The sequence below is a fragment of the Triturus cristatus genome, chromosome 8 (assembly GCF_964204655.1).
Source record: "Triturus cristatus chromosome 8, aTriCri1.1, whole genome shotgun sequence".
Lineage (NCBI taxonomy): Eukaryota > Metazoa > Chordata > Amphibia > Caudata > Salamandridae > Triturus > Triturus cristatus.
Genome location: NC_140591.1, coordinates 1,386,711,736 through 1,386,731,321, shown reverse-complemented (window position 1 = coordinate 1,386,731,321; position 19,586 = coordinate 1,386,711,736). Strand labels below are relative to the sequence as shown.

At 43.9% G+C, this 19,586-nt stretch overlaps 1 protein-coding gene across 3 annotated transcripts in view; it reads left to right on the top strand.

The window, feature by feature from the left end:
* The window catches only part of TIAM1 (TIAM Rac1 associated GEF 1), a 491,618-nt gene that overhangs the window by 29,531 nt on the left and 442,501 nt on the right, over positions 1 to 19,586 (top strand). Inside the window, exon 2 of one of the 3 annotated variants that reach the window (XM_085623102.1) lies at positions 14,961 to 15,007. The exons of 1 other annotated variant lie outside the window; for it this stretch is intronic. The gene's annotated coding sequence lies outside the window, so the exon portion shown is untranslated. Of the gene's footprint in view, positions 1 to 14,960; positions 15,052 to 19,586 lie in introns of all 3 variants that reach the window. One more of the 3 variants, XM_085623103.1, reaches the window with a different exon arrangement.

Sequence of the window (19,586 nt, the reverse complement as noted above, 5' to 3'; positions counted from 1 at the left end):
GGGTATAGACTTGAATGTCCTCCCACTTTCAGCCCATCTTTTTAATTGGCTCCCATCACTGTCCTTTTTAAACTGGAGCTTTTCGTTGGTCATTTGGCTTATTAGTCCCTCCTTAGTACTGCCTTGTCTCATCTTGTAACCTCCCATGAGGACCCCTCCTGTTACATGTGTTATTCTGTAGGCTTTAATTTCATCCTCCGAGCACTATTTTCTTAAATAGGTTCCTCCTGCCTGCAACACAGACGGGACATGCACTCCCTCAACACTTTTTAAAAATCAATAATTTATCCAGTGTTATATGCCAGACGAATATTGCTGCATGCCTTTCTTTTTTTCCTGTATGTATATTTATTTATATTTTATGCCTTTCTTTTGCTCTTTTTATATATTTATTTATTTTTAATGGAGGCACCTTCGCTTTAGCTTTAAACATCTTAAGCTAAAGCGCGGGTGCCTTAATTGCTTTAAAAGTAAAAAAAAAAATGAAAAAAAGTGCAAATTTTTTTCTGTTTGTTTACTTTTGAAGAAATTGTGGCACCAGCGCTTTAGCTTAATATGTTCAAAGCTAAAGCACGGGTGCCACCATTTGAAACAAAAGTAAATAAATGGGAAACAAGCGCTTGGCCGACCATTTGTTTTAATTTGTTTACTTTTAAAGCAATCGCTGCACCTGCTCTTTTAGCTTTCAACATCCTAAGATAAAGTGTGGGTGCCGCGATTGCTTAAAGTCTCACATTTGTGAGAGTTTGAGCTACTATCATTATAAATGCCTGCCTTTTATTTATATGTTTACAAAACTTGCAAGCGGTGTTTACGCACCGCTTGCAGGTTTTGTAAACCCATAAATAAAAGGCTTTATCATTTACAATGCCAATAGCTCAAACTCTTGCAAATGCGAGACCTATTGCATTGCGAATGCTTGTTTTCTTTAGGGCATTTTTTTTAAGACGTGATGATCAGATTCTGGTCTCTGATTATGTGACGCCTTTCATTAAATATTCAAAGCAAGTTATGCACTTGATTACACTTTTCACTGTGAGCTGCGGAAACCGACAAGATTGTCTCTCAGAAACACAAATAACCTAGATGCAGTGTTCAGGTCGGCCCTCGCTGTTATGGTTTCAGACCTATTCCCTGGTAATGAATGGAGAATCTTCTTGCCTCTGTCAGTAGCCAAGTCTGGAGAACTTCATCAGAGCCTATGCTACATTCACAATTGCTGCAGACATGTTGAAGTGTGGGAGATCTTGCTTTGAGGGCAACAGTCTGTCAGACTGAGCAGTGATCAAGCTATGTTACAAGCTCACATTCCAGAGCCAGAAAGGAATGGTGTACCCCAGACAGCTAAGGACTTCAAATTTGGTCCTTATTATGAGTCCCCTAGTATTAGATGAGATATGAATCAAACCTGATGCATAATAATTCCATAGGGTACATTATTCATTGGATGAAATAAATGACACCTATTACGTTTTTTCGCCATCTAATGGGGCATAACAAAGATTTTTGTGCTTACCACATTAAAATACATACATTCTAGGTCTTTTTTCTCTTTAAATTTCATTAGGTTTTACCTGCTGTCATTTAACTGGAGATCTGTTATTTATAATTACACTCAGTATGTAACATGTAATATAAATGCAAAACTCACAATTCCAATATGTATGGAGTTACCACATGCATCGCGACACTCGCAATGAGGGCTTTTGTGTTGCCAAACAATGGGTCACCAGGTCTGTGATCTAGCCAAGAATTCTGGAGAGTTACTTTTACAAGTTGAGATTGGGCGGTCATCAAATCAGAGCTTTCCCCTCCGAAAGACATGCAAAGTGTCTTACCCAGGGCATGAAGTGGACATAAACTGTTGTATCAAATACCAGCAAATCTCAACTAGGAAGACCCTAAACTTACAGAAACGTGCTCATTCCACACCCTGCATCTTCTGACAGCAAAATATCAACACAACATTTCGTGATCCATACGCTGCATGCCAGTCGCTAGCACGTTCTTTTTCACACACCTAATGTGCATGTTCTGGTTGTCATTCTATCAGTTCTGAAGACTGCACAGCCTGGCACTACAAGCAATACACCATGTGCTACCGGCAATTTAACAGCCTCACAGCCTTTCTTCACTGTCAAAAGGAATACGTCCATCTCTTCTTGATCGTACATAAGCTGTTCTGATTCTGCTTATCTTTTTTTATAGCCTTCATGTCCTGAAGGAAACAAAGAAACACTTTTGCCCAGTGTTCCTTTTTGATGTCAGCACTGCCCACCGTATATGGAAGTACCTTAACCCACTGAAAGATAAAATTCCTGGTTGGTAGGTTGCCTTCCAGAGAATCTAGGTAATGAGGTAACAGGATGAGTGTTCTCTTGAAGCGGACCCTCTTTATAAGGCAACACAGCAGTGGATCTATTCCAAAGGTTAAGGAGTTCCAAAGAGCAAGGTGGCGGCATCTGCAGATCAGTACATTAATATGTGGAAACACTGAAAAGGGATTTTCACAACATGACCATAAATGGTAGTATATTGATATGAAGAGAACATTCAACAGATACCAAATCCTTTGATTTATAAGTAAAAATTAATCAATGACTATTAGACTTTGGTCAGGTGAGAAGACAACAGAAAAACAAGATAGGATCACAGGTGTAAAAAACAGTCTTGGGGAAAGATACGTCCGAGACCAAGATTCTACTAGGTACTCTACAGGGATGTTGAGATGCAACTTCGAGTAATTCCGCAACTACAGAAATGAGAAGGAAGAAACTTTCCATTGCATGTGCATATGCATTGAATGAATGGGTAGGGAGGGTGTAAACATCTCGAGGCTCCTTTTAAAGAGTCACTCAAGAAGTCATTGCTAGGAGACCTAATTTACTCAAATGTAATTAGCTTCTCCTCATTCTTTGGACATCTTCTTTCCAGCCAATGTAATTCACAAATATTATTCCACAACCTTGTGCTGGAAGTTTTCGGTGTGCTTTTTTCCCCCCTATTAAATGTTTTTACCCTTGTGGCCAAAATTGCTAGATTATGGCATAACAATTTAATTGTAGTCTAGCTTTCCAGCAAGACCTTGAATCTACTAAAAATCATGACTCCCGAACTAAAATCACCCGTTGCTTGCCCTGCAATAATCCAGAAATCGTGAATCTCCTGACTGTCAAACATCATCTGGAACAGTAGGTCATTTAGGGTGTTGCAGTGTCAGTGTGGAGGGGTCACAATATCGCAGTCGAAATAGCGACTAGCAACAACATCGCAAGCATAGTATTGACTATCACTATAACATCAGTTCAAGTACCTGTATACAAAGTTGTAGTTGATATTTTGGATACAATAACTTTGCAGGTCGATAATGTGAACGCAATATAATAGCCATAAAAGTGGTTACTTATGCAAACTTTGTAAGTAAATGAATTGTTTATTGGGTTGCCCTGGTACCTAGAGTCTCCTGTGCAAGCACACAATCTTTAACGGGCAATGGCGAAGCCAATATGTCTCACCTGTGAGAACTATTGGCTTTGCCAATGTTTTGTAGCCATGATGTATAACAGCACAGATGCTTTGCACTGTGGCTAAAACTAATTTTAATAAGTTCTATGACGCAGTCAGGGCTAATGTTTTTTTCTTTAAAAGTGCATGGGCGCTGGATGTATCTTGCTCCTTTTTAAAATTATTTTTAGTCATGCTGCACAGGAGCTAGGCTGCTATAGGTCATGGCTACAAATCATCCCAAAGTCATTAATTCCCATGCTGTACAGGATTAGCAAAAAGTAATCACAGAGCCAATAGTCTCAAAGGCAAGAACTACTAGCTTTGCCAGTGCTTGTTAGGTCTTGACACAACACCGCTGTGGTTCGGAACTAATCAGTTATCCTCCCCATGCATGATGAAAAAGAAAAACAATGACAATTGGCAAAAGACCGTAACAAATAAATGAAGCACTTGGGCCCATATACATGTCTTAGTGAAAATAAATTTGGAAGCAGATAACATCTCCCATATACATGTCTTAGTGAAAATAAATTTGGAAGCAGATAACATCTCTTGTCACAATAAACATCCATTTGACTAGAGAAAGTCTTCTTTGAAGTGCACGTGGCATGGTACAACTATGGTATAAATGGCAAGAGGTTCAACGGACCACTGGGAAAAATAAAAGTAGTACCTCCATCACAGTGCGATCCAGTGGAAGGAAAGCAATCAAGCTGAAGCAATGAGTACTTGGTCCTTGCTTCAGTCAAAAGAAGATGAAGTAAAACCAGCACATGCTGGCCATTTGGAAGGTAGCACGTAGGTGACTGTGAAGCCAATGAATGGTAAGTAGTGGACAGGCTGCAATCCTATTGTTGCATACAAAATCTCTTGCAATCGAGAGTGAATGCGCTGTCGTATGCAATACCTAACAAGCATTGGCATAGCCAATAGGTCTTGCCTTTGGGACCTTATAAGTGCATAACTAAATACTTATAAGGTCCCAAAAGCGAGACCTATTGGAAAGTGAAAGTGATCGCGATCACGCTCAAACATCAAAGCGGCCGCTAAAGTAATCGCGGTAAAGTGCGCGCGCCCACGCACATGCACTGTAGCTCTAGGCTGGCCTGGTAGCACTTTTTGGAGCCCTCTCAATAAGTCTCGCCAGACCAGCGCATGCGCTGGGTCAGGCAAGACCTAAAAAGGGTCCTAAAAGCCTGTAAGAATGGCCAAACAGAAACCTGGAAATCTGCAATTTGTCCATGTATTGAACGGATAGCAGGAAACTATGGTTTGACAGTGGTCTATTCCATTGTTTAGCTTTAGTTCTGGACTCTTATCACTTAATTTCGATACATTTTTCATCGAACAAGGCAAGTTATTTTGGAATTAGACATAAAGGGACTGGACTTTGGCCCTATGCCTCTGTACGATAACTTGCCTTCTGTAGCCTGGTCACAGAGGGTTGGACGTCTTCTTTTCTTTGCTATTTTTGGTTTGAATGTGAATAATCCTTTATTATCAGTTTAATCTGAATGCTAGCTGCTGATTTGTGAAAAAGAGCAGTTGATAGACAGAATGCAGAACAATGTCATACTTTTTTTAATTCACCCCATTACTGATTTGTTGGTCATTGATCGAGAGAAGTCTTCGTTGCACCGTATCATTGTATTGCGGAATTTATTTAGCACTTACACTTTCTGCATAGCGCTCAAATTCACATTTGGTTTCTGTGTGCACTTGTCAAAGTGCATGTTTGAGAGAGCTTTTTAATGCTCAGTGAAGGAGCAGTGCAAGACTTTCTGAAGGAGGAGATGGTTGTTTGGGACCCACTTAGAGTGCAGTGATGTTTGGCGCCGTCCGCATTGTTTTAAAAGTGATAAATGTATATGGCCAGAGCCAACCAGTCTAATGATGAAAGGACTGGTGAAGTGGGAGTCTGAGCATGTAGATTAAACCGTTGTCTCACAGCTGCGCTGTGGCGCAGTGTCCTGTGCAGACGGCGTGGATAGTTGTCCAAGACTCAATGTTGTGTAGACTGTGTACCGCGGTGTTTGTTTTCCATGCTATACTGGAATTGCTCGTGGGGTTTGTGGTTTATTTCAAGAGTTGCCTATTTGAATAGATTTAATTGCTGACCTTTTATTCTCGTGACTCCAGGCCCCCTGCGAAGCTTCAGCACTGCTCTTGGGAGTGAAGGCAGGGTGCCCTTGTTTGTACACACGCCCTTCTGGGCAGTATTTAGGTGCTGGTAATGAAGCAGGCAGGGATGCACCCACCTTAGAAACCGTAACCATGGCCGCCAGACTCCGGCTTGGCTCTGTACCAGCGCTGCTGGCAGAGCAAGTTTTGACTCCCAGGGAGTTGTTAAAAGTATCCTTTCCCGGAAGACTGGCTGTCTTTGCCCATAGTTCTGCACAGGGCCCAACTTTCAGGCTCCCTAACGATTAATGGGGCAGAGCACGAACACAGGCAAAGCAGTGACCAGCTGTGCAGGCTGTCTGCCCATATTACAAAGAACCAGGACCAGAGGTTAGGTTGGTTACCCCAGCCTAGATGTTGTTGTATACATTTGTTGTCTGTGTTAGTCATGCATTGAGCCGACATGTCGTGTCTTGTGGCCACCAAAGGCGTTTTGAATCGCCAATAATATACAGGAGCAGAAAAATAGGGAATTGGGGTGCAATCAAGCGTGCCTCATCTGTGCTGGGTGTGAGCAGTGCAGCGGCTCAAGGGCGTGCATGACCCAGTTTTTCTTGCATAAACACTGCCCAAAGGCGCAGCGATGGGCATCTTTCAATTTGTGGAGCACCGCTTCAAGAATGGCATTCCAGATGATGGGGACATCTGAACGCGCTTCTCACAATTGTCCTTACAGTTGCAGCTCGTGGATTGGAGATCTGGGTTAATGCGTTCGTGCTGGCGGAGTCTATGGACGTCCCTGATGCCTGCAAGGCAGATTAGATCTTAATCCTTCTGATGCATTGTGATCTTTGTGTACCGGTGAAGAAGTCTATAAGGATTCCTGAGGGCATTCAAGAGGGAAAGCCTTGCGCGCTTTCACTGATGGACAGACCAGCGTTGACTAGAATGCAAGGGACTGCTGCTGACGTCAGGATCTATGCAAAAAGAACAGATGATGGACGGAATGCTGAATTAATCAAACATTCACCCCAGTCACAGATCTGGGCTAAATCCATTGTTTTTTTGCACGCCACGCCATTCCAGTTGAGACCCAGCCATGTGCAAATCAGTCTTGACCCTGTTCAGCCCAGCCCGGAACTGCCAGGCCAGGTCTTCCCTGTTGCACTGTTGGAACTGTAAAAAAGTATATAGTGCAGGACATAGATTGCACATGGCGCCTGGACACTAGATCAAGGCGCTTTGGTGCTAGCCTTTCGTGTTAGAGGAAGTGTAATGTACTCTTCCTCGTGTCTCAGTAAAGCAATGTCGCCTTCCAACAGAATGACATCATGCTTCCCCAAGAGAGCATGATCTTGTGGGAGAACGACAGTGTAGTTTAGGGATGTTTGTTGGGTTAAAGCCTCCATGATCACCACAAACATAGGCTAAGGCAGTAGCGCTGGCATTGGCCTGCCAGCCTTTTCGCTTTGACAATGTTTTTTTTGTGTATTTTTTTTATTTTTAACTTTTCTTTTAAAAAACAAGGGAGATAACTTTGCCCCACTGGGATCTAGTAGTGAAAGGGTCTGGTTTATGTGTGGGTGACAAAATGCCGTCACTCACATAAAAACATACCAATGGCTGCAACATATAGAATGTTGTGAGAGTGAAAGCAAAATGTGAATGACGTTACTGCAGACCAATGACTGAAAGCTGGCCAATTAGAACGTAGCACATAAGAGTGACTGTGAAGCCAACGAATGGTAACCTGTGGACAGGCTGCAAGCTAATTGTTGTATACAAAATTTCTTGCAATCGAGAGCAAATGCGCTGTTGCATGCAATACCTAAAAAGGGTTCTTAAAGCCGATAAGAATGGCCAAACGGAAACCAAGAAATCTGTAATTTGTCCACGTATTTAACAGATAGGAAACTATGGTCTGATAGTGGTGTATGCCATGGTTTAGTTTTAGGTCTGGACTCGTATCACTTAATTTCAATACATTTTTCATCGAACAAGGCAAATTATTTTGGAATTTGACATAAAGGGACTGGCCTTTGGCCTATGCCTCTGTACGATAACTTGCCCTCTGTAGCCTGGTCATATAGGGTTGGGCGTCTTCTTTTCTTTGGTATTTTTGGTTGAATGTGAATAATCATTTATTATCAGTTTAATCTGAATGCTAGCTGTTGATTTTTTTGGTTATAGATGAGAGTTGTCTTCATTGTATTGTAGAATTTATCTAGCACTTGATACTTTCTGCATTTGACTGAACACCCCTCTAAGTAAGTATATCACATGTATATTTTTAGTAAAATCACTAGGTTGTTGCAAATGCCAGACCTAAAAAGGGGCAGCAAGACAACACTAGCAGTGAAGACTTGTTATACAAAAGGAAAAAAAAAAACAGAATAATGATTTCTGGACCAACCCCAGATCATGCAGTATATCAAGTAAGATCCGCATGTCACTCATGAACATTTGGCATCAGTTAATAAGATCCGCATGTCACTCGTGAACATTTGGCATCAGTGATCCAAGTAAGTGATTACCCTGACTTGGGTATGCACATACGTGTTGCACAAGAGGTGGGACCGAACCCATTGGTAATCGTCAATAAATAAGCGCCCGAGGTGAAGTAAGATCTCTTTTCATAAATGAATGACTGCATCCATGACCGTGATCTGTCCAAAATTCCCATCTTTATTTTGAAGCGCTTTCCCATTACTTTAGGACAGGTGTGATAAAAAGCAGCAAAAATGTTCAGTAAGGAAAATACAGTATTTTCTTTTGTCATTTCTTTGGGCAAGGAACTCCTTTCTTGTCTGAACCAGAGAACCTTCTCTTCTGCTTGGGGTGAAAACCTGAGTGGCACTCTGCTTTCTAAAGGACTTTGAGCCTGTTTCGCAGTCATGGCTGCCGCCACAACCCAAGGACGTGTTTATCATATTCGTATTATTGAAGTTCTCAATTTACCTACCACTTACATTGTCTTCCTTATTCGTATAGGCAAATGCGCCACAAGACGCCAGCATGCAGATTTTTGTGGGGACAAGTTAGCCTTGTTCTTTTTTCACATGTCTGTTTATTTGAATAACGTATTGTAAATACAGGTTGTTCTATATCGAAGAAGAAAAATGATATTCCATGGCTAAAGTGAGTGCACCAACAGAATACTCCAGACAAGTGAGACTAGACCATTACATTGATATAACATATCCCTCAGAAACCTGTAGTTTACATGCTGTCCTCAAATACATCTTTCTCTAAAGACATCACAGGAGTAAGGGGGATTGAGTGTGGGCAGTGTGATCTCCCCAAAACACTAAACTTTAAATAAGTGTAAATCAAATAAAACCAGATGACCCAACGCTGCCCCCTCTTTCCTGTCCCGCTAAGCTACTCAGTGAAGAACAATTGTTCTAGGAACACATGAGCCCGCGTTTTGTAAACGTAAAGTAATTTTTGGGAGGTGGTTCATGTGTATGAGGCTCCTTCACTCTTATTGTTCTCGAAGTACAAACATACATTTTTGCCACATTAGCAGAGTACAGTATGGAAAGATGCATCTTGTGACTGGTCATTACTTTTTAGAATGGAATTCCTGTTGCATTTGTTGACTAGTTTAACCTAGATTAGGGGTCTCAGTAGAAGACCCTTATTTTGGGCAGCATCAAAGATCACTGTGTTTTTGCTAGGGGTTTGCAAGATACAACTGTCCTCTTTGTCTTCTTGGGGGTAAACTCGTGATGTTTAAACCTCAGCAGTGCCATAGAGTCTTTACCATGGACCAGTGAAGAGGGGAAGCTCGACATTGTTTACATCGCCTGTTCTCCATCTGCAGGTAGTGATGCATCCAGGACTTTGAGCTCCACGTCACTTGCTATATTTTAAAGGAGAGCTGCTTTCATTATATTTAGCTCTGGACTTGAACATCTTCTCTCTCTGGACGTCTTCAATTTCTTCAGGTTTAGCTTCAGTTCCAGCACCCACTTGTCAGTTATATTAAATTATTTTTCTGGTTGCACCGCCTTATGGTTTTTAATGGCTCCTTCCACGATGGAGGCATTGCGTCACCGTTCTAAATCCAGTGCATGAATGGATCATTGTGAATGGGACTGGAATTCATACTGTATATAGCTGCAATCTTCGGTCCACTGTATTGATGCTTATAAGACATTGGAGAAATAAGAAAATCCATTTTTTAACATTCTTGGGTGCTTTCTTTTTAATCTTTCAAGGAGGCCTCGGACCATTTAAAGGCACTCCCAAAATTTAGCCTGAACACCTCATTTCTGACAGCAGTCGCAGGCAAAAGCTTTACTGGAGATTGAAACCGATCTTACCTTCAGGTACAATTCCCTGCTCAAGGTCACCTATTAGGGCAGCAAAGTGATGGAAGGAATGCTTGAATTAATCCCTTCCAGAGTGAATCTCTGTTCCGTTGGACTCAAGCTGCAACACACTGATGATGACCAAATTGCTTGAAACTGGTCTGGCGTTGCTTATGTTGCCATTAGAGGAGGACCTTATCTCGTGGTTTTTGCTGGACCGTTCCAATTGGAGCTGTTCCAAGACTGATTTGCATATAGGTGGCCTGTAGCTACAGAGGATTAATTCAAGCATTCCATCAATCATTTTTTGTTTTGTTTTTCTAAGTGAGACACATAATGGGGAAGAAGAAACAAAATAAGAGGATTGTTCCCAAGTATTTAACCGCTTCGCTGCGGCGCACATTTCCCCGCTGTGCGGGTGAATTCTACGTGTGCGCAAATCGACGCACACCGTGACGTCAAACGGCCAGGGGCCGTCGATCGCACGGAAGAGGTTATCCTACTTTTATCCCACTGTTATCCTATTTAAATTGCTCCTGTACACTTGTCTTTGTCACTGCATGCGCAGATTAGTCCCTCATCTACAGTCTGGTTCACTGCACTGCGTCTCCAAATGTAGCGCCTGGTTCTCCTCTCAATGTTGAGTGCAGTTTGGGCATGTGTCAACAGACCATCCTGAATGCACAAAGGAAATGCACCAGTCATTCGCCTCCTGGTGTGTAGAGGTCAGTGCCATTGTTAAGCTCTCTTTGGAGTGGTAACAGGATGTGTTCTTCAGTTATAAAATAATAGGAGCACTTCAGAAGTGGCTCTGGAAATAGTGTGCTGGAGCCTACGGTAATGGACCCTTCTTAGCATCCTACAAGCTCTGCTCCCCCTCTCTCATAGTATTGTATTGTATTATAATTGCATTTATATAGTGCCTACTAACCCTGACGCAATGTCGAAGCGCTTTTTTGGCAAGTAGCACGCTACTTCAGAACCCATAAAGGATTAGTGTTGAATTAGTTTAGTGAAATATGAAAGTAATAGTAAGTACTTTTTAAGAAGGGAAATGGTTTGTGGTATCTTTAAGAAAGCTCACGTGTGCGCACATCATCAAAGCTATGAAATAAAAAATATTGTCTGCACAGCAAAATAAAATAATGTGATGCTCAATATAGCATTGTGTCTTTATGCCAGGCTAAGGCATCCAAAGAGCACGCACCTCCTACACAAAAAATACATAAATAAGCAATTGAAATGTTGTTGTGTCTGCAAAGTAAGTACACCAAAGAGCACACTCTAGGTCTTAATTACAAGCTACATGTCATGTTGCACCTAATGTTGAACATAAGAACTACTTTTCATGGCATTATGTAAGATGCAAAATTGTCATTCATCAGTGCTGGGATGCTGATGAGGAAGTGTGCTGCCAGAACCAGCAGTGAATACACCATTACCACTGCCCAGGTTTAAACACCCTCTGGTCGCCTGCACGTCCTAGGAACCTCCAACAAGTACCTGTATTCCAGCTGCTGTAATTTTTGGTGACGCCATACCCTACCTAGTCATGTTTTGATGTCATTTCATGACTTTCATTTAATTTAATGTAATGTGATCCTGCGGAGATCTGCAAGTCCACAGTATGGCAATTCAGCGCAGTGTTTCCAAAACACGAGATGGCCTCTGTACGTAAAAGAACCTGGCCAGAGGTGTTCGGTTAAACCTGACATGAAATGGAATATTCCAAAACACAAGATGGCCTCTGCGCGTGAAGGAACCTGGCCAGAGGTGTTCGGTTAACCATGAGATGAAAGCAAAAGGACCGAACGAGCTCCAGGGAGCCCCCCTCAGCACATTTACCTCCCAAGTACGTCCGGATTGGAGGGGGGGTGGGCGGTGGGGTGTAATGTACATGGCGGGGGGTGGGGGGGGGGAGGGGTCAAGTTTTGTTAGCCGCTGAATGGAATATTCCAAAATGCGAGAGGGCCTCTGTACTTAAAGGAGCCTGGCGTTCGGTCAAACATGAGATGAAATGCAAACCCTCCTTGGTGGGGCACGAGCTAACACACAGTCTGGGCAAATTCTTTCCCATCAGAAAGAAAGACAGGCGAGGAACACATGTTGTGAGGAAACCAACACGGAGGTGCGAAACTTCCGATGTTTGTCCTGAGACGCACACAGCTGTGTGAAGTGCGGTCTGGGCCTTTGAAGCAGCATTACAGTGAATTGTGCAACCCAAGCACACAGACGGGGAGGAGCCTGCCGTGTGGGGGCGAACATTTGTCACTAACGACTCTGCACACGTTGTGTGTGCTTGCTATACTTAGCAGTCAACTCGTCTCGTGACTTTCAGCCAACAGATCCAAACAGACTCTTTCTGTTCCCTTGTATAATTTGATAACCTTAAACTACATGTTCCAGAATGCTTAGCGGTGGTGACTGAAAGAAGCAGCCTGACTGATGGTCAGAGTGACATTGTGGGGCCGGGTGAAATCTTTGCTCAAAAAGGCGCTTGAGCATTCCACATCCGTCTTTGAGCGTGGCATAGCTTTATCTGGTCAACTCATTTTAGGATTCTGTCTGCTACCCGAGCTGAAGAGTTTCTGCACGCATTTGCTTGTTTATGGGCTTACTCTGTAGTAAAACATATTCCTGCTTGCCGAATCACCCAGAAACTTTCAGGATAGGAGCTGATCGGAGCTCCACACTAGTTTTGAAAAATTTCGCGAAGATTCGTCAACCGGCGCCAAAGTTATTGGGAAAAGAAAAAAATGCTTTCCCTATGGAAAATAGGTCCTAACTATAACTATCTACTGGCGACCGCCAGTAGGTAATGTATGTGTGTGTGTGTAATATAAATATATAATTTATTTTTCGTCTACGTCCTAATTGGGGACACACGGTTCAGCAGGAGTTAGACGAGTGGTGCTGCGCTGTTCAGAGCAGGGAGAGGGCAGATGGAGAGAATCTTGAACTATTTATGAAAAGTCTTCTAGGAAACGTGAGAGGTGGGGCCTGATTGGGTCTGCGAGGCATAATGGTCTGGCAAACAAGAGCTAGCTTGTTAGCACAGAGGGGTCAAGCCAGAGAGGGCAAAGGAGCACAATGTCAAATTCCATCGTATTTCACACATCTGCCTCCAATACTGCTCGGTTAACCTAATATTTTCATCCTGCATGCTTCTGACCAAGGGGATGTTGGCTTTGATGTATGTGCTATCCTTTTAGTTTCCCAGAGTGTGAGGGCTCTGCTTCTTATTGGGATCACTGCTCCACAGGTACAGCACTGGCCATGGGCAGGGCCACTGAAATTATGCGGCAGAGGAGGACCAAATTATATGGCAAGGGTGACTAAATTATGCAGCACAAAAAGGTTAATTATGCGGCATAATGCAGCACATTTTGTGGTCGTATTATTCATTAGTTTGTGTTTTTTACACCTGTAACAGTGCCTGAGAAAAGAGTTCACCCTAGTTAGTACCAATTTAACACAAAAATACAACCGTTAGCAACTAAGAGATGAAGAGTCAACCTTTAGTGGAGAGGATGTGGCCTTACGGCTAGAGCGGTCGACCTCAAAGCTGGGGAACCGTATCGAATCTCGGCAGAGACGCTCAACATCCTGTGATTCTGGGCAAATCACTAATCTCCCTGCGCCCAACAAAAATGAATGTGTCCGTCTGTAACGCAACTGGTGCTCATGTAAAGCGCTCTGATACCTGATATCTTCGGGTCGAGGATATAAAACTCTGTATAACATTTTTTTTTAAAAACCTTTGCTAAAAGCCTTCATGTGCGCAGAAACCAGAGTCACTATATTTTTTTGTAACATTTGATCCGTTTGAGCTGGAAACAAATATTTTTTAGCTAAAAACTGCAGATTATACAGCAGATTATGTGGCACATGCAGCAGATCCATAATTATATAAAAATTGCTACTGCCGCAAACTCGCACAATTCCAGTGGCTCTCGTCATGGGTGCAGAGGAGTGCTGTATAATTTGGTTGCACATGTGGGCACCTGCTGCCCTGCTTGGTGTCTCCTAGTGTTCTCTGCTGTGTCTGCTGCTCCTCTTGGAGTGGCCGACACAGCACAGCACAGACTGTGTTGGATGGATTCTGATGTGGACGGTGTGTTGGCACCTGGTGCTACAGAATCCGCCCGGGTATTATATCACCCCCAATATTTGGGATAATGGCGGCAAAAAAAACAGGCTGTTCTGCAGCAGGTTCGTTGAGTCCGTGACATGCCAAATGTATACCACTATAAACACGAAGAAAAAACCTCTTGTGTGAACATTTTAAATGATTATATCATAGAAAGGAACAGAAACAATGTATTCATACTTCTATTTTTTAATTCAAAACCATGTTATAGAAATTATTTGTATGGTCATGCGTAGGGTCAATATACCACATCTTACACAGAGTAGGCGTGTACCTAATAACATAATCATCAAAAACCTTCCCAAGTAAGGTTTTTTTTCCTTTGTGTTTACAATTTATAGTGGTCCAACCTTCGTGATTTATAGACCCACCCTTGGTTCACATTTTGGGAAAATAGTTTGTAATTTGCACTTTAGCGCGCCAGACCGGTCCTATGGTCTTGTGACTCATGAGGGTAGGCTACGGAAGGCAAAGGGATGCCACACCCGTGGCAGATTATGCTCTACACAAATGCCAATAACATAACCTCCACTAAATGAAAGCCAGCCTGTTCTTCAGAAGGGTGCAAATGGTGTAAAGAGGTTATTGTGAACCGCTTCTTTTCAGTGTTCTAGACACGTAGTCGCCTTTTTCCAGACTTGTCTGCAAGTTATTACATTTTCTTCATGTTGTCTTCCGAGTTTGTTGAGCTTCTCTGTACAGCCAAGCTCTTAGAAGGCACCAGAGAGTCCCATCTGGTGACATGTCTACGTTCGTAGTTTCTGGAGTGGGATGGGGTCAAGGTTTATTTGATTATTGCTGGGTTTGACAGGAAATGTCTCAATTTCCTCCAAATGTTTACTTCAGTCTGTTTCTCGCCATTGTAGCATCCCCGTGGAAGACAGTTGTCAGCGACAGGAAGTAGAGCCCCACGGTAAGGGAAGTCGGTCTCATCCCACCTGTAACCTGCTTGATAAGGTCTGTCAATATTTCTGGGTCTGGGCTTTCCTCTTTTGGAGGGTGTTCACCTATAGTTCATCATTTTACACACATCCATGCATAGTGTTACACCTTTTGTTCCATCTGTAATTTGTATTTCAGTCCTTATATGAGCAATTCTTTATGTCAGAGAAGTTCACCGTCCAGCCACCAAATGCCATATTTTCAGGAAAGCCTCATGAGAGAAATTTACATGTGATGGCCTTAAATGGCAATAATTTATTAAGTTGGTGATTAACCTGAAAATGTGGCATTGCTCTACATCGCATGAACCATCATCGGGCAGCCCTTGTCTTGATGGTGGTGCGGTGATTGTCCATGCTGTCTCCTCCCATTTTTTTTTGTCTCTCTTAGTGATCTTCTTTCTTTCTTGGGTGGAAGCTGGCTACAAAAATTGTAAAAACCAAACTCTGAGGCCTTTTGGTTTCAAGGTGGGACCTGCTTAAAAGGATGGAACTAGGGCTGGCAACCGTCAGAGTAGCGAATAAAGCCACGTTTCACCGTGTGGATGGTTACAATGTGCAAGGACAGCATCACTAACTTGCATCTTTAGATAGGTGCTCGGCCAAATATTGTTTTCTCAGGTTACAACGGAGAACAGTAAATGACATGCAACAGAATAACAATATGAAATGAGCTTTAGAGATCCCCTTGCAGGCGGGTGCAGTCAGGGACCCCCTTTACCCCCTGCAGAGTGCTGCTGTCAGGAGGCGCGCTGTCAGTGCGCCTCCTAAGGGCTTTTTTGACTCTGCGCCCGTATCTGTAATATGGCGCGGGCGCAGAGCCAAAGGAATTCCCTCATTTGCATAGGGCACCCTCCTATGCAAATAAAGGAAACACCCTCTGTTGATAGCGCTGGCGCTTTAAGTGCGCCAGAGCGATCGGTATTATAGAAGTGGACGCGCAAGTGTCTGCGTAACCCTTCTATAATACCGAAGTGCCCCAGGGTCGTGCAAAGCGGGCGCAAACGCCTGTTGCGCCCCGATGCACCTTCTGTAATAGGGCCCCTGATGTCTACACCGAGTGCAACCATGAATTTCTCTATGCAATTGTGTGAAGATGCAGCCTGTGACACCTTGTAGGTGAAAATTAAATGGAAACAATTGTATTTTCTTTAGATTGATTTTGGAGTGTTAATAAAAGGCAGTGAGAAAATTAAACCTTACAGAGAATTACTGGGGGAATAGAAGCCGACGAGAACAATAGCTAATGTAACCTGTAGGAAGGATACTAGAAAAGCAAAATAAAGGTATTTTGGAATCCAGAACCGAATTATGGAAGTGCTTTTGACGGGTGGTTTGTTTATTTTCTTTGTTGCTAAAAATGGTCTCGACCTTCAGTCATGTAGTGGGGCAGAAATCACAGCTGTACTGATCACTCCCAGCACCTTTCTCCGCCTCTGAAAATGGCCATTCTTCATCCAGGTTTAAATTGGTCTTTTCCAGAGATTATCTGCCAGGTCATTGGCCATCCTTTTTACCCGTTCTCTACACTAGGTCATCCTCTCCTGAACCCGTCTTCGGTGTCTTCTTGCAACTAGGAGTAGTGTAGGAGCAACAGCAGCATCTTCAATGCACAGGCCATGGGGCTCACAAAGCACACGTGAGCATAGGTTCACGCTCTTGACTACAGTGGTGAGCTCATAGAAGGGTCAGTGATGCAGAAGCACCTCTCCCTGGCTTCTCCAGAGGCTCTGAGGTTCTACAGCAGCCCCTGCCACCGATGGCAGTCCGTCCATCACCGTGGATGACCTGGAGTGCCAGCAACGGAACTGGACTTTGGAGTACCCAAGCGGAGTCCACAGCCCAGAACCATGGCCTGCAACAATAGTCTGTACTCCGTCCCGGCAGGCATGCATAGGATATAAAGCGAAGACCTTGTGAAATGTTCTACCGATGGCTCTACCACAGAGCAGGAAATGGACACACTCCTGTATACAGGGTATTGTGTAAAGGATGATTTCTTGGTTTCTGTAGTACATGTGTCTACAGAGATGGCTGACCCTCTTTTCTTTTGAACGCCCCATAACTGTGCATCTGGAGTGTGGACATCTTTTGGTTAGAAGTTTTGTATATCAAAGTTGCAGCTGCATGTAGCGGGTACGGGTATAGTGCCACCGTAGCTGGGAATCCACGAAGCGCTGAAGAGAAGAACAAGAGCCCAAGTACATTTAAAGAATCTTTACAGTAAAGCGAAAAGAAAGGTACTTAACCGATGAGCCCATGGTTTGTTTGTGCTGAGATGTGTTTTCAGTTTCTTTCTGAATTTCAGGAGGGTGGGGCAGTTCTGATGTTGATGGAGGTATTACAGATCCTGGGGGTGAATGCCTGCCTTCTGGCCTTTTTGTGCCTTGCATTTCCCCCCAGTGATGTGTTGTCCGCCTCAGATGGCTAGTTCTCGGCCAGACATGCTAGTAGGTTGTCCTTGAGTGCCAAGTGACTGATTCAAATGACCTTGAGGGTTCTGCTTGTTTTGACTGAACCCTTATATCTCTCATTTTCCCAGCACTTGACATGGGTGGGTTTTGCCAATATTTAACTGATATTTTTTGTTATGATTTTTCGTAATATGGTAATTTCTCTCATGACTGGTCTTTGTTACAATCCGGAGATTCTTTGTTTTCTTTCTCCCTCTTACTGTCCTCCCGCCCTCCTCCTCAGCGGTTCTCCTCTCGCCATCAGCACTGGGTGTGACTCTGCAGATCTGTCACCGCACGAGACCTCGCCAAGTTTCAGGGGTCAGCGGGGGGTGAGAGAGTGGCTCTCCCTTTCTCCTGGGGCGCAGGGTGGATCCCAGATAAGGCGAACGCAGAGTGATATTTGCGTGTCCAATGTCACAGACACCTGCCAAGAAGCAGGGAGTCTCAGTAAAATATGTCTTCTTTCTTTTACCACACCTACGATTTATAATCTGCAGCTCCGCCCCTTTGTCTGCCACAGAAAGTGCTTTTGGCCGCGTGGCATCTGTTGTTTGCTGGCAGGCTTGTGGTCTTATGGCTGAACTGCCAATTTATGCACCTGGAGTTGGGGACCCGAGTTCTAATCCCGAATCCGACTGGAATCGTAGTGACTCCGGGCAATCACCTAACCTGTGCCTACAATTCTAGAAATGTGGGCCTGTGTGAAATGTGATGTCATTGTGCATTTAGGATGTATCAATCATTCTATGTTTATCTTTAACCCCTCATTCAGCCAGCTGTGCGTCTTAGGGTGACACTTGGAATGCTTTAGTGGTAACAGTACTTTTGTAACCCAACCCCGGTGATCTTGGCCACTGCCACGCGCCGGCAAGTGTGCTTAACAGTTCGATAGGCTGCTCTGGTCACGTGATCTGCTGCACATACACCTGGACCCGGAGGGCGCAAGGGCAGTATTGGTCATTTGATGAACATGGACTTTAGAGCTGCCTTCTCCCCATCAGTTGCTTGAGCGCTCCCTCTTTCTACCACGCCTGATGCCACAGAGGTGAAGCAGCATGTAGTGGTACTGTATATGAAAGGGCACCGCTATAACTTTCAGGGATGCGTCGCTGGCCAGTTCTATTCGTAATTGTCCCCACCCTCCCGCGAAGGCAGATGTGGATTATAAGGGCAGTAAAGAGCTTCATGGCCCAAGTCCACGTTTGATAAATAAGTAACGATAGGAAAGTGGTGCTGTGTGTGCTGTCGGTAATCCCCTGCACCTACCCAATCAAAGTATGTGCATATCATCTAGAAATATACAGGACTACATATATTGTACAGAGTTTTTTTTTTCTGTATGTGTTAACTGCGCTGTGAATGGTCTGCCATGATGATGATGATGATGGGGAGGAGAGGGTGGTTAGTCAGTACTTTAAATAGATGGGGATTTGGGGCCGCCTTCATGTTTTGAAAGCTCTTTGTTCATTTCTCTTTTCAGCGTAGTGAATACTCTTCCTAGGATTTTTTTATTTCTTTTTTTTTTAGGTGTAACTTTTGATAGCAGTGAAAAAGCAATTAGACTATTACCTCGGTGAAAGGTTCAGTGTGGTAAACACGTCAACTAAACTGCTTAAAGCCTGCCTCCCATCTTGTGCTCCTGGTCCTTCTCCCGTCTTCTGGTCCTGATCCTTCTCCCGTCTTCTGCTCATGGTCCTTCTCCCATCTTCTGCTCCTGGTCCTTCTCCCCTCTTCTGCTCCTTCTCCCGTCTTATGCTCCTGGTCCTTCTCCCGTCTTATGCTCCTGGTCCTTCTCCCTTATGCTCCTGGTTCTTCTCCCGTCTTATGTTCCTGGTCCATCTTCTGCTCCTGGTCCATCTCCCATCTTCTGCTCCTGGTCCATCTCTCGTCTTCTGCTCCTGGCCCGTCTCCCGTCTTCTGCTCCTGGTTCATCTTCTGCTCCTGGCCCGTCTCCCGTCTTCTGCTCCTGACCCATCTTCGGCTCCTGGCCCATCTCCCGTCTTCTGCTCCTGGCCCATCTCCCGTCTTCTGCTCCTGGCCCATCTTCCGTCTTCTGCTCCTGGCCCGTCTCCCGTCTTCTGCTCCTGGCCCGTCT